This window comes from Sabethes cyaneus, chromosome 1, assembly GCF_943734655.1.
Source record: "Sabethes cyaneus chromosome 1, idSabCyanKW18_F2, whole genome shotgun sequence".
Taxonomy (NCBI): domain Eukaryota; kingdom Metazoa; phylum Arthropoda; class Insecta; order Diptera; family Culicidae; genus Sabethes; species Sabethes cyaneus.
In genome coordinates this window covers 25,284,415-25,298,376 of record NC_071353.1, presented here as the reverse complement: position 1 = coordinate 25,298,376, position 13,962 = coordinate 25,284,415, and the positions used below count along the sequence as shown (strand labels likewise).

Sequence of the window (13,962 nt, the reverse complement as noted above, 5' to 3'; positions counted from 1 at the left end):
TTAGAGCTTCGTTTTTTCTGCTGGTCTACGAAAGCCCGCGCGTGTCTGTGTTTGTGTATCCATGCGAAAGTTCATTATGAAAATTTCTCTGGCAGGTGGACTTGCGGCAAAAAGCAAGTTCTGAAATTTTCCAGACCAGCGATTTGGTTCGCCAATTTTGAAGAAAACTAAAGCGTCTCCATCCGGACGAACGAGTCAGCAGGTGGCGAGAGTAAACAGAAAAGAAAAGTAAAAACGGAAGCAGGAGGCGATTGAGAGAAGTTTCAGGCGAGCAGCAAGATGGCACCACGGAACAAAATTTCGGCCCAGGTGTACTGCTGGCTGTTGGCCGTTTTGGTTCATCTGGCAACAAGCGTTAAAGATGGTAAGTTGGCTTGCTTCCAAGCTCGTTGGGACAACTTTTTTGGAGTTTTTTTTAATATTTTAGCTTTTTTTTCCAGTTTGTACTAGAACTGTTAGCGGAGAATGAACAACTAACTTTATATGTTTGGAGAAAGTTTGTGGACTCAAGAAATCGACATAATCATAAAATTCTAATATTCATAGGACTAAACACAGCAATTTTTGTCGTCAATTTCTTTGCGAAACAACGATTAGATACATCTATTTTTCCTGAGTAAACTGCACTCTGGAGAAAATTTCCGTTCAGCGTTCAAAGTTAAATAGTTCCAAATTAGTTTAACGAATAATTCCCTATTCTCTGCTTGGCAAAGTTGCTCGACATCCAATTTCAGTGTCAACCCCGGCAGAGGAGCGCATCATTTGCTGGTGCATTTCCAAACAACGAAATGCAGCATATAAACGTCGACGGCAAACAGGAGCAGCAAACAGAAGCAAACGACAGCCAACCAGACAACAATCGATGGCGGTAACGGTGAATGCGAAGGTTTGCGCTATCCTCCGTCACCGGGACCGGAATCTGCCGCACTCAACTAGCTGCTAGTCCTGAAGCTAAAGTCAAACCGAACAACGTCACCGTTGCCGTCGCCGTCGTCGTCGTCGCCGTCAGCTTCCTCGGGGTAAACTCAAACGGAAACTGTTCTGTTTCCTTTGACTTTCGCTTCCATCTGCTCGCGCTGCCAGTTCAAAAGATGCTCATCAACAGAAGCTAATTGCAATTAGCAGCCATGTTTAAGAAATGAATGAGGGCTGTCGCGTGGGCCGTTGGACGGGGAGTGGCAGGATAATGATAGAGACGAACTTTCCGTTTGTAGGCGGTTGGGGGGGTTTTTACCTAGTTTTTCCTTTGCGTATTCGAAAAGTTTTCGTGCGATAGCGCATCGTACTGGCAGCTTTTGAACTGTGATTTTCGCTATTGGGGGTAGTAATATTGCGTAGATAGTCGAGCTGGTACTTCGAAGGACTTCGCTGTCGGCCTCGACAAAATAGACAAAGTTACATAAATAGATTCACCCTTGCTTTTTCATTTTTACTGAGGAAGCAGGTGGACCATTATGTTGGTTCGAAATTTAATTTTATACTCCAGGTTTGTGAGACTAAGTGGTGTGTATTGATTTGTTGTATTTGCACTTTTCACATTGGTACAGCTTTTCGGATGCTTTTGCAATGTTCCACAGGGCAACAATTAACTATCTCTTCTATTTGCACTATCAATATCATAAATATGTCAAACGCCCAGTATACCACAAATCGTATATCAATGTATGAAGATTATCTTAAATATCTCTAAACAAAATTGTATTCAATCTTTCAATTATTCAATATACTCAATCGTATAAAATGTTGACAACTGATTCACATACGCTTTTCATCACAGAGTTGTATAGCATTATGGAAATAATCATGTTGAGTCGGATCTCATCGTATAAAAATACTTATGAATGCGAATGCGATACACTTAATCCGCAGTACGTATATCGCCTCCAAACTAGTACGCATATGCTGGTTTCGTGCAACTAATGCGATTTTTCTAGATATATATCAGTACATATTTCTCATTTGGTACTATGATATACGTACGAAAATGTTAGCTGGGCGATTATTACGACTGATGTAGAAGAACAAAAATGGGTACAAGACACACAAAACATAAACCAATAACGATTCTTTGAGAAAACTATTGACTTTTACTTATCTGTCATGCTAGCCTGTACGATGTACTGACGACATTTCTAGAAGATTCATTGGACAGTAAAAATTTGATCCATAGTAGTACCGGTATCTAAAACGTCCGCCTGGTGCTGCCCTACGAATTCTCTTGCTATTGGTGATAGACGACGTAACAAGATCTGGTAGAGTAACTTGCAGGTGGCATTAATCTGCGTAATGCCGCAGTAATTACAACAATCGAGTCTCCTCGTCCCAACAGGTCGAAGATTCTTTACGACGATGAAACCTACACCAACTTGATGTCACTGACTGGGAAGTATGCCAGAAAAAGTGACAAAATCTCCTCATCGAAGATTTTTTACGTACGATGATTAAATCTAGACAGCTTTAAGTCTTCCGGCGGTGGTGTTGGTGTGTTACTTGCAGTCCATCGCAGGCGCATCTGGTCGAGAATAGTGTAAGCGAGTGTTTTGAGCAGGTTTGGGTACGAATCTCTCTAGACGGATACTCACTCTACTTCTGTGTTATATACATACCGCCCGATCGAACACGTGATTTGACACTGCTTGATGCGCACAACGATTCGCTGAAGGCGATATCCGCCCGGGCCCTTCCTGTTGATGAAATTGTTATTGCTGGTGATTACAATTTTCCCGGTTTGAAATGGAGTTCTGCTGAAAACGACTTTTTGTATCCTGATTCAGAACGTTCATCATTTCATGCTGGCATCAACAGCGTAATTGACTGCTACAGCTTTAATCTATTGCGTCAAATGAATCCAGTAGTGAACAAAATGGTAGAAACCTCGATCTCTGCTTTGTTAGCTGTTCTGATTATGCACCGAAAATTTGTGAATCGCCGTCCCCTCTTGTTAAGAGTGTTAGATACCATCCTCCTCTGCATATTGCCCTCGACGTTAAACGTGCTACTCTCGGCTGTCAAGTTTCCGACATAGTCAGTTACAATTTTAAGAGAGCTGACTACAATAGTATTATCGACATCCTGTTGAACATAAATTGGTTTGAAATTTTTGACAATGACGATGTCAACCAAGCTGTAAATACTTTTACCAATATTTTGAATTACGCCATTGATCGCCAGGTACCAAAAAGGATTACCACTCAGCATTCTAGACTACCGTTGTGGCATACTGCGGAGTTAGGACGTTTAAAAACAAGTAAAAGGGCTGCACTGAGGAACTACACAAAGCATGGTGGTTACATACTGCGTCAGCGTTACGTACTAATCATCAGAGTCTACCAGAGGATAGCTAGACGTTGTCAATGTCTGGTATATTGCTCGCGGCGCGTAACGTTTCCACATCAACTCAGTGGTTAGATTGTATCGATATCAATAAATACATGATACAATCAGCTATAAGCCGAATGAAAACATGGACGTCTGCGGGTCCGGATGGGATACCCTCAGTCCTTCTGAAATACTGTTGCGCTGCCTTAGTAGCACCTTTGAATCATCTGTTTGGCATGTCGCTCGCATCCGGAGTTTTTCCAACTCTGTGGAAATCTTCCTTAATGTTCCTAGTTTACAAAAAAGAAGATAAAAAGCAAGTATATAACTACCGTAGGATTACGTCTCTGTGTGCCGATGCCAAACTTTTTGAAATGGTCATATTGGAACCTGTCTTCAATCACAGCAAGCTGTATATCGCAGAAACTCAGCACAGATTTTTACCAAAACGTTCTACCGTTACGAACCTCTTATCATTCACATCATATGCTACTGACGCAATGTCCAATGGCTTTCAGACTGACGCCATTTACACGGACTTATCAGATTTCGACAAAATTAACCATGCCTCCGCTATAGCAAAGTTAGACAGACTGGGTTTTTGACCTAACGTTTTACGCAGGTTTTAGTCGTACCTAAGAGATCGGCGTTTGTCAGTCAAGATAGGCGACTGTATGTCCAAAGAGTTCTCTGACACTTTCGGAATTCCACAGGGTAGCCATCTCGGACCTCTGATATTCCTACTTTATTTCAACGAAGCGAACTTATCTCTTGAATGCCCGCGGTTATCTTTTGCCAATGACCTTCAAATTTACTCTATTTACATTGGACAAAAGGTAGGAGTCAAAATGACTACTTGTCAAGCATAGCTACCAATACCCCCCCCCCTTCCTTTCCGCTCTTCTTCCCCCTCCTTTACCAAAAATTTTCATTTCTTTCCCTACCGTCCCTTCATCAATTGTAGAACCATCGTTTCAAAAAAAAATATAAATTTACTCTGTAATTCGGACCACCGAGGATGCTCTCTTTCTTCAACGTCAACTAACAGTTTTTGCCGAGTGGTGCCAAATTAACAGTATGAGCTTAAACTCTAATAAGTGCTCAGTCATCAATTTCACACGAAGGAAGGTAACCCAATCAATAGGGAAACATGTGTAAAGGATCTCGGTATACACCTCGACGAGCAATTATCTTTTAAACAGCATACTTCCTATGTAGCAGCCAAAGCATCTCGTTGCTTGGGATTCATAATGAGAGTGTCTAGGAATTTTACATTTACTGCCTGAAATCACTCTACTGTTCACTCGTTCGTTCAGTTCTTGAATATTGCTCGGTAGTTTGGAACCCTCATTACCTCAACGGAGTACACAGAATCGAAACTGTCCAACGAATATCTGTTCGATATGCTCTTCGGCGGTTACCCTGGAATAATCCACACCAGCTGCCAAGTTACGAAAGTCGTGCACAGCTTATAGGACTTGACTCACCGCAAGTGAGGCGAGAGCTTTCCCATGCTATGTTGATTGCCGATCTGCTAACCAATCACATCGATTGACCTTCGCTTCTCGGCGAATTACCTATCAGCCCGTTCTCGCTCTCGAGCTCTTCGCGATAGTGCCTTCTTCAGACTGCCTGTTCGACGTACTAATTACGGAACCCACGGTGCTGTCATCGGTCTGCAGCGAACCTTTACTAGAGTTTCTTTTGGATTCGACTACCACATTTCACGTTCTAGAATTAAAGTAAATATTTTAAGTATTCTTAAGCACCATTAGGTGACCCAGATGGTGTCTGTTGATCGGTGACAAATAAACAAATAAACAAACCCCTGCGGTGATTGGAACGTGTTGTAGTATAGCACACGATTCTGGAAATAATTTTCCACAATCCTGTACAGCGACACCGGCACTTGGACGTTTCGAAGCGAATTGGCTATCGAGTACCAACTAGCGTTATTAAACGCATGGCATGGCATCCACCGTAGATTTGCCTTTTCGGAAACCGAATTGGATCCTTGACAGATCGTTTGTACCCTCAGTGTACTGTACGAGTATGTTGAGGATAACCCTCTTCAGCACCTTGCCGGCAGTATCGAGTAGACAGATTGGCCTATATGACTTGGAAACCCCCTTAGGTTTTCCCGGCTTCGGCAATAGGACTAGGTACTGTCGCTTCCATCTATTCGGGAAGTGGCCATCTTCCAGGCATCTACTCATTACCAGGGCCCGACAGCGTCACCTTCAATTGCATAGCGTCACTTAACAATGAAGCAGTGAAGCTTCAGTTTCACCAGAAGCAGCACCGCTTCGGTTTCCAACTGGCTTATGTCAGCGTCAGTGAAACGGGTTTCACTTCAACATGACTATAAGTTTTAACTTTTCATTTGTCCTTTTATATCAAATATTCAGAAGAAGGTTAGGAACTGTGAATGCAAATGAACTGATTTTGAGTAATATTTTCTGCAATGCAACGCATATTATAGTTAACCTAGTCAATGTCGACCAATCTTACCTGACTTTCTGCCGTCGACAATTGAAACAGCCACCAACTTTAACTGAAGCTTGCTTGAAACGTTCTGTTCAACAAATGAAGCAAGTCACTTCATGTATGAAGCGAAGGTAAGAAAAGGTCGGTTTCATTTATTTGTTTCGACGATGCCGTGACTCACTCATTACAGCTCCGAATAATTCGGGAGCCTTTAAAATAGCCGCTTCAATGGCCAAATTCGGGATTCCGTCTGGACTGGTCCCGGTGCCTTGCTCACCTTTAGGGATTTAGCGATCTCAATGAATTCCTCGTTCGTAACCGTCGCTCCCCGACCTCCAAACCGCCGTCGCGCACGTTACTTTGGATGTTCGGCGGAGAGGCCGACCATCTTAAGCTATGGACTGAGATACTGGAACGTCGGCCGTAGGACGACTCAGCGACCGGAGGCCAGGGCCTTGGCTCGTGGTACGGTAAGAGGCCCTCGATGATCCGCTCCAGCATCTCTGGCGATCGCCATCATGCCCTTGGTCTTTGCCATTACGACCCTGTATGCATCACCCCACGGGTTCGCTTTGGAACTAGTACATAACCTTTCAAAGCAGGCTCGTTTACCAGTTTTTATGCCACTCTTAAGCGCTGCGCGTGCAGCAACAAGTGCTACTGGACATTCAGCCCTACCTTCGTCCGAACGAGCTCTTTGCATAATTCTCCTCGCACGAAAGCACGCTCCACGGGGTTCCGCAATTTCAGCTGTCCACCAGTAAGCCGGTGACCTCCCATACCTAGGTCGGCTTTTCCTACGCATGGTAGCGTCATATGTTTGCGACAGTACTTCAACCAAATGATCAGCGTTCGGATCGGGCATACCGCAATCACCGCACTCTCTTCGGATCGCTTCCCCAAATACTTCGGGATCGAATTACGATGTCTTCCATCTACGGGTGGTTGGAGTGTCGGCTTTACTCGCCGCCTGCCGCCTCATTATCTGACCGACACCATAGCAGACCGCCTGATGGTCACCGTGAGTATAGCCAATGTCTACCCTCCAGTCTCCTGTCAGACCAGGACGGAGTCACATCGATGATAGACTCCACACCGTTTCTACTGAAGGTACTGGTGGTGACAACGTTGTCCAGATCTTTGTTAAGCTTTGCTAGAGCCTCAAGCAGAGTTCTACCCCTAAGGTTCGTGCGACGGCTTCCCCACTCTACCGCCCAAGCGTTAAAGTCGCCCGCCACAACCACCGGCCTTAAACCAGCCAGCACAACTGATACTCGGTCTACCGTCCGCGTAAACTGCTCGATAGACCAACTCGGCGGAACAGCTACAGCTACAGTAGAACACTTCACCCACTTTGGCAATCGCAAATCCTTCGTCTGCAGTTGACACAACCTCTTGAACCGGGAATCTGCGTCGTCCTTATAGCCGCCATCCCGAACCTATCCGAGACCCAGTTGCCGTTTCCGGCAGGGACGCGATATGGGTCCGAGATTATGGCAATGTCCATTGCTGACTCAGAAACTGCTTGGTGTAACAGCTGCTGAGCCGTGCTGCAGTGGTTCAGGTTGAGTTGTGTCACTTGCACTATGAACGTGACTTGGCCGCCAGCACACCGGCCGGGCACCTTGGACCTCCCGTACTTTGCGTTCCGCGTCCCGTTTACCGGTACAGATCAGGCACTTGGAAGGCTCCGCGCAATCCCTCGCTTTATGGTCAGCACTGCCACATCTTCTACACAATTGGCTCCTATCTGGTCCCTTGCAGTTCCTGGCTTTATGTCCTTGCTCGAAGCACCGGAAGCAAGCTTCCGACTGCTTGAGCATGCTCAGTGGGCCGACCACCCCACTTTTAGCCTAGCAGCTTTCAGGGCTTCGTTTTCGTCCGCCAGCGGAAGTCGTAGGGTGGCTAGCTGGGTCCCGGCCGGACCCTTGCGTAGGCCAACCGCCTCGGTTGTTACCACCACTCCACTTTGCTCTTTAAGAGCTTGTACGACCTCGCGCACTTCGGTGATCTCATTCAGGTTCTTAAACTGGAGAGTCATTTCTGGTATGAGAGCACATACCTGCACTCCAACCGCGAGCACTCCTTCCGCTTTGGACTTGTATGCAGAACTCTTCTTGGTGGCGTCCTTCTTTAACTCAAGGATTATATCGCCCGTGCGTGAGCGGCGGATGCGCCGCACGTCCGCGCCTAGATCCCTGAGTAAGGAGTCTCCTCTCATGGCCTTCAGAACCTCCGAGTATTTCGACTCGTCGGTTTTCAGGATAAGAGCGTCGCCCTTCTTCGCTCGCTTCCTGGTCGGTTTAGGCGGAGCTTCCTTTTTCTTTCTTTTTCTCTTCTTGGTCTTAGCCTTGGTCCACGGGCCACCCGTCTTGGAGCTTCCCGCTGGTTAATCGGTTAGCTCTGCAAACCCGCTAGCCTGAGGGCTTTTACCGATCAGGCGTTTTTTCGGTCCACCAGGGGTGCTATCCCCCGGGGCCAGTCTCAGACGCTTGACGGTCGCCTTGCTGCTGCTGATAGCGCTTTCCGTGACCTCCTGGGCCGTGTTGCGACACTCCGTCCACAGGCAGGCGTCCGTCTGAACGGCCTTCGACGCCTTCACGGTCACCTTCTTCGCGCCACGAAGTCGTTGTACATTTTGGTCGCTGCATTCAAGGTTCTCCGAAGCATGAGCAAGCTCTGCTTCAGGTCGTTGGAGAAATTGCCGCGACCTGACGTGAACTCGATGATTACATCGAGCTGCTGTGACGCTGCTATCACTTTAGGTAGTGCGTCCCTATTCTTTCCGATCGCCCTGGTTAGCGCTGGGCCGTTCATCGCTGTGTCCGGTGTGGTAGGCATACCGCTGCCTTTGCCATCCACACTAGCGCTTCTAGGTGCATCCTTCTCCACCTTTGGTGGAGAACGCTGAATACCGCCTTCCGCGAACGGGTTTGCTGCTTTTATTCGCGACAGGCTGGTCATCGCTGCGTCCGGCGTAGATGCAGTTGGAGCGACAGGTGTGCCGCTTCCTTTTCCGCTTACGCTGGTGCTTCCACTTGTATCCATCGGCGGAGATCTCTGGATTCTGCCTCTCATGAACGGATTATCTAATCCGTCCACGTTCACTGACGTTAAATTTATTATGTTTTTATCCATATAAAGTCTCACGAGTAGAGGAGAAAGAAGAGTCCGCCGCATCAGAGCCACTCATTATGCGGTAAAGACAGATTACTGGGGGGGCGCTCTGGTACTCCACTGGCTCCGTTTGCGGCTGAATATTTGTAGAATCCCTCCCCCCACCATTAATATCTCGGCACGGGTCGCATGACACCTTGGATTAGGGGTTTATCCATTCCCGTTTTAACATTTAGCCATGGATAACAGCTGTTAAACCATCCTACTTTCCAGGGGCTTTGAACCCTCTACTCTGGTTCTCAGTATTTTAAGGTTCATGAACATGTTTCTACTGAGATCCGTCATTTGTAGGCGGAGAGTTTACATTCAGTTTACAGCATTCGCATGAGTGCCTCCTTCTCTGTCCGCATACGACCCTAGTTTCCACCGGTTGTCCGATTTCCACTAAGGAACGTATCCCGGATGGTACCACGAGGAGGTAGAGATCGGAGTTGCTGAAGTGTGTGTGTGTGTGTGTGTGTGTGTGTGTGTGTGTGTGTGTGTGTGTGTGTGTGTGTTGTGTGTGTGTGTGTGTGATTAATCTACCTGTACGGTTTAGAAACAAAATAAGGTATTAGACTACCTAATAATTATAACGGGCGGCAATAGTTTAGTAAGTAAAACACTCGGGTACCAACCGAAAGGGGGTAGGTGCGTGCCCCACCGTCATTGCACAACTCGATATATTTTTATTTTACAATAACTGGTAAGCAGAATCTGATCCTAATAAAAGTTGCTACATCTCTTTTGCTTAAGTCGGAGCCTACAAAAACTGGCTTTTGGACTTCTTCATTGATCAATTTGTGAAATTTCCGTACATAGAGCAACGTGAAAGGTGTTAAAATTACATTTTCGCAAGTTTAAAGTTACCCCAAAGTTGCGAAACTTAAGCTTCAGTCAATGGAAATCTGCTATAAAGAGGATTATTTCGTGCTACTTGAACAGTACTGCTCTGCTATATAGCAAATGCGATAACATTAACGCCTTGTAAGTTATAACGTACTATTATGCTCTGCTGCACACGGAATCGGAAAGCGATAAGACAATTCAACATTTCCGCTCTCGAGCCTTCTTTCGCCTAACTGAATATGATGTCCAGTCTGGCAGTGCATTATTCCTATTACGTACAGGTGGTTGCACAATTGCAATCTTGAGTTGAAATTGTGTCCTCGAAAGCTATGCATTCAATGTCTGGTTGACGAAGCGAGCGTACCAGTTTTCGATAAGGACTCACACACAAGAACGGACAATCAACAATAGATTAGTACTGTTTGGTTATCAGGCCGGGCCAGATCTGCTGCTTCTACTGCTAGGATGCGCTATTAATCCACAAACGGAAGGAAGTGGCTTGAAGCCACACAGCAGAACGCGTTGTGACGGAATGACGGAAAAACGACAGATCCATTCGAGGAAACACATTTAGCTAATAAAGCATTGGATGAATGAGTCGAATAGCACGTGACATTCTTTACCCGGGTGTATAATTGTTCGACGGAAGAGCGGCTTTTCACGCTGTAATTCTAAATAACAATCGGTCGTGCAAACAGCAAATAACCCAGAAACGGGAACGAAAAAATTACCATTCCAAAGCCTGCCGACGTTGCTCTTTCGAGCACGGAATTACTCATCTTGAAGCAAATTTATGCACCGTTAAGCAACCCGGGCCACTAATTTCTTACACCCCTACGTGGTGAAGCCAACACCGGATGAACAATTTGCCTGCCAGTTTTAAAAGTGCCAGGCTCTTCTACCTACGTGCAGCTGTCGAGCCAAAGTTATCCGCGGCCAGGCAAGGGCGGCCATATTGAACGGAAACTTTCCGGCATGCAGTTCGTACCGCTAAGAAGAAACTGGCTTTGGCAGCTGGTACAGTTAACTATGCTGCCACTATTGAAGTCATTTTTCACCTGCCCTCCGTTCGTCCGTTCGTGCTGGGTACCTCACTTCGAGGTTGTTCGAGCAAGGTACAACGCCGAAGCTCATTCCTGGCGAAGCGATGCGATGCTGTTGTGGATTATGCAAACTTTTCCCTGCTGATCTGATCGTTATGCAATGGCTGAAATGGCTTCCAGCGGGGAGGGGGAGCGCATTCTTCGACAGGGCAGACGATGGACGTGCAGGCTTGTACCTATCCTGCGGAAAGTAAACCGAATCCACCCGGAGCGGTTCGACGAAATTATTATACTAAACTTGTGCAGAAGCTGCTTTTTTTGTTGTTTGGCTTCTTTTGGTGGAAGTTTCCCCAAAATTTGATACGCAAACTGTTCGTCTTATCGATTTTTATTCGCTCATTATAAAGTTAAGAATAATCTCTAAGCACTAACTTCTGCTAGCGTAATCCGTGGAAAATCATGTTTTAAGTTTTACCGAACCATTTTATTCGTTTGGGGAATTTTGGGCGCTGTGCTGAGTTCTCAATTCTGATAAGATTTTTAACAGTTAGACAATGTGGCTTCCTGCAATGGTTCACAATACTATTTGAAAACCATGATAAATATAAAAATAAAAAATCCACAACTTCAAATTGCCTGTGGCTGTGCAATCAATAGCCTAAAAATTGTTAACATTGTAAACCGCTTGTATTTATTTATTACCTATATTTTTTCGCTCGACCCAAACTTCTCTTCCTAATTTCGAAAAACTTCGACCAGTGTAATCCAATATCTTCTCCAATATCTCTTATCTTCGGTTCGAATGGTTCGATCGGTTGGTTGGAAGCCTGCACCTGCACAACAGCGACCCGAAGTCCGCTTCTGCCATTTGCTGGGTGAATAAATTTTATCATAAATCAATTTGCTTGCAAAGTTTTAATCACATAATCCGTTGATGGATTGAATCGAAGCAATGGATCGGACCTGGGGCCAACAGGGCCCGAGTTTCGCATCACTCGTCGGATCGTTTGCTTCCCCGGGTGGCCGGCGGCTGGGCTGGGCAGCACACAGTGACTACTGCTGCTATACACAGAAATTGTCACCCGCCGTTGTGTGGCCCCGGCCCGGGTGGTTGGTTAGTCGTACATACGTACCGGAGAAACTGGATCCGAGTGGGGTTGCCAGTGGGGTCCAGTGAGGATTATTGCGAGTCATCCAATTTGGTAGATAAGATGAAGTTGAATGAGATATCGGACAGCAGAGAATATATAGTGGACTCTTGCCGGATGACGTCGTCCCAGTGGACCTAGTGCATGCGTACGTTTAGGTAGGTGTGTTTGTGTATGATAGCATGTTTAACGGGATATCTCTCATCCGAAGATGGACTCCACCCACACTCCCCACCTACGTAGATGTTATCGTACAAAAGGGATGCGATGGATATGAGTTGCACATGTTATACTCAACGAATGGATCATTTAAATGGGACCTGTCAGCTGGATGGATGATCGTTTAATTCTACTGTGAAGAAGGATGCTTCGATATCAGAAACGTACAGGGATTTGCAATTATGACCCTTGCATAATAACTCATCCGAGCTGTGCACACAGCATGCGAGCCAATATACATTGTAATTAAGGAACGTTTGTTATATCTACTTGTTTCTGTCGTTAACTTGGCAGTTTGTTCACCATTTATTTGCCATTAGATCAGTAAATTGTTCGTTTGTCGTTCTCATTCTCCGCATCCAATGCATTAGTCTTCAACTAATAACACTTATAAATCTTTTGGAAATACAAATCTTAAGCACAATGTGGCAAACATACGAGACATTATTGTTTAATGTTAGTGCATACATTCAGTAAGACTGCAGCACAGCGGCAGCAGCTCGTAAGTAAAACCATTATTTCACCCGTATCAATCCGCTCGTTGACGTCTTTGAAACTTTGATACTTTGATCGATCCATTTCAATTCCGTTCGATCGAGACATAAAACGGTACTCTTTTCTATCCTGGCAAACAATGCTATTTGCCTGGTGGCTTCCAGAGTGCAACTGACGACGACTTAACAATAGCGCGCAATAGCACCAGCAGCAGCAGAGCGGTGCAATGCAATGCAATGTTGGTGGTGGGGGGTGGCGGTGTTGTAAGTGCATTATTATGTAACTTTCCGGAGTGAAGAAGGAAATGCAGTCCTGGTTAGAACTGCGTATGGCATGTTGTTGTCGACTTTTCTATCGTCTTTACGCTCTGCTACCTCGGCCGCTGCTGCAGGATCTACTTTCAATTGGGTGTCGGGTGTGAGAGTAAGCACGGGCATAGAGTGGCATAGAGTTGCAAACGTGAAGTGGAAACCCAGCTTCGATGTATTTACCTATTTCCGAGTTTTATGCGATATCGGAAGTGAGAGCTCAAGTTCACAGCCGACCGGTTCAAGGAGAATGCAATCAGCGCACTGTTAGGACTGGCACAGTGGCAGAAACTGCTCGAACCAGCGAGCTTGGTTTTGTAAAATTTTCCTGTCACGTGATTAAATTTCTTGAAATTATCTATGTATTTCAGTTCGATGAAAATTGCACATTTACATAGGGGATTAAAGTATCTAATTGTTGAAAAATGTTTTTCAAAAAGATTTTAATTGATGTAAATTAAAGCCAATTTATTCGTCAAAATATTAAAGTTACTAATTTAAGCGTGGGATAATTTCGTTTGAAGTATCCACATTTTCGCGTGCGCAATGGCAGTTGACATTTCCACCCTTGATTGTTGTTGCAGAACTATCAAGCGTACGTGAGCGGAGTTGCCAAAAGCAACTAAACATTTTTGAAAAGTGTACCCAACTAATCAGTGTTACCAATTATCAGTGGTAACAACAGTGCAAAGATGCAAGGTCCCATATTACTTCCTTGCGGGACATTGCTAAAGCATTGCTTTAGCTAGTATAGAGAGAGGTAAAGCTTCAATCTATTAATATCAGGACGCAGAACGGAACTATAGCGGAGCCATGTTGATGAAATAAATATGTTGAGCACTTAGAATGAAGTCATTTACTGCACAACTACAGGTCGGACTCGATAATCAGGGTGAAAACAAAAAATTTTTTAAAAAGGTTTTTTGAACTGTGTTTACA

At 45.3% G+C, this 13,962-nt stretch overlaps 1 protein-coding gene across 1 annotated transcript in view; it reads left to right on the top strand.

The window, feature by feature from the left end:
- The first annotated feature begins 309 nt into the window (after positions 1 to 309).
- LOC128746169 (neural cell adhesion molecule 2) overlaps positions 310 to 13,962 on the top strand; it is a 392,116-nt gene continuing 378,463 nt past the window's right edge. The window contains exon 1 of the mRNA XM_053843214.1: positions 310 to 364. The gene's annotated coding sequence lies outside the window, so the exon portion shown is untranslated. The remainder of the gene's footprint in view (positions 365 to 13,962) is intronic.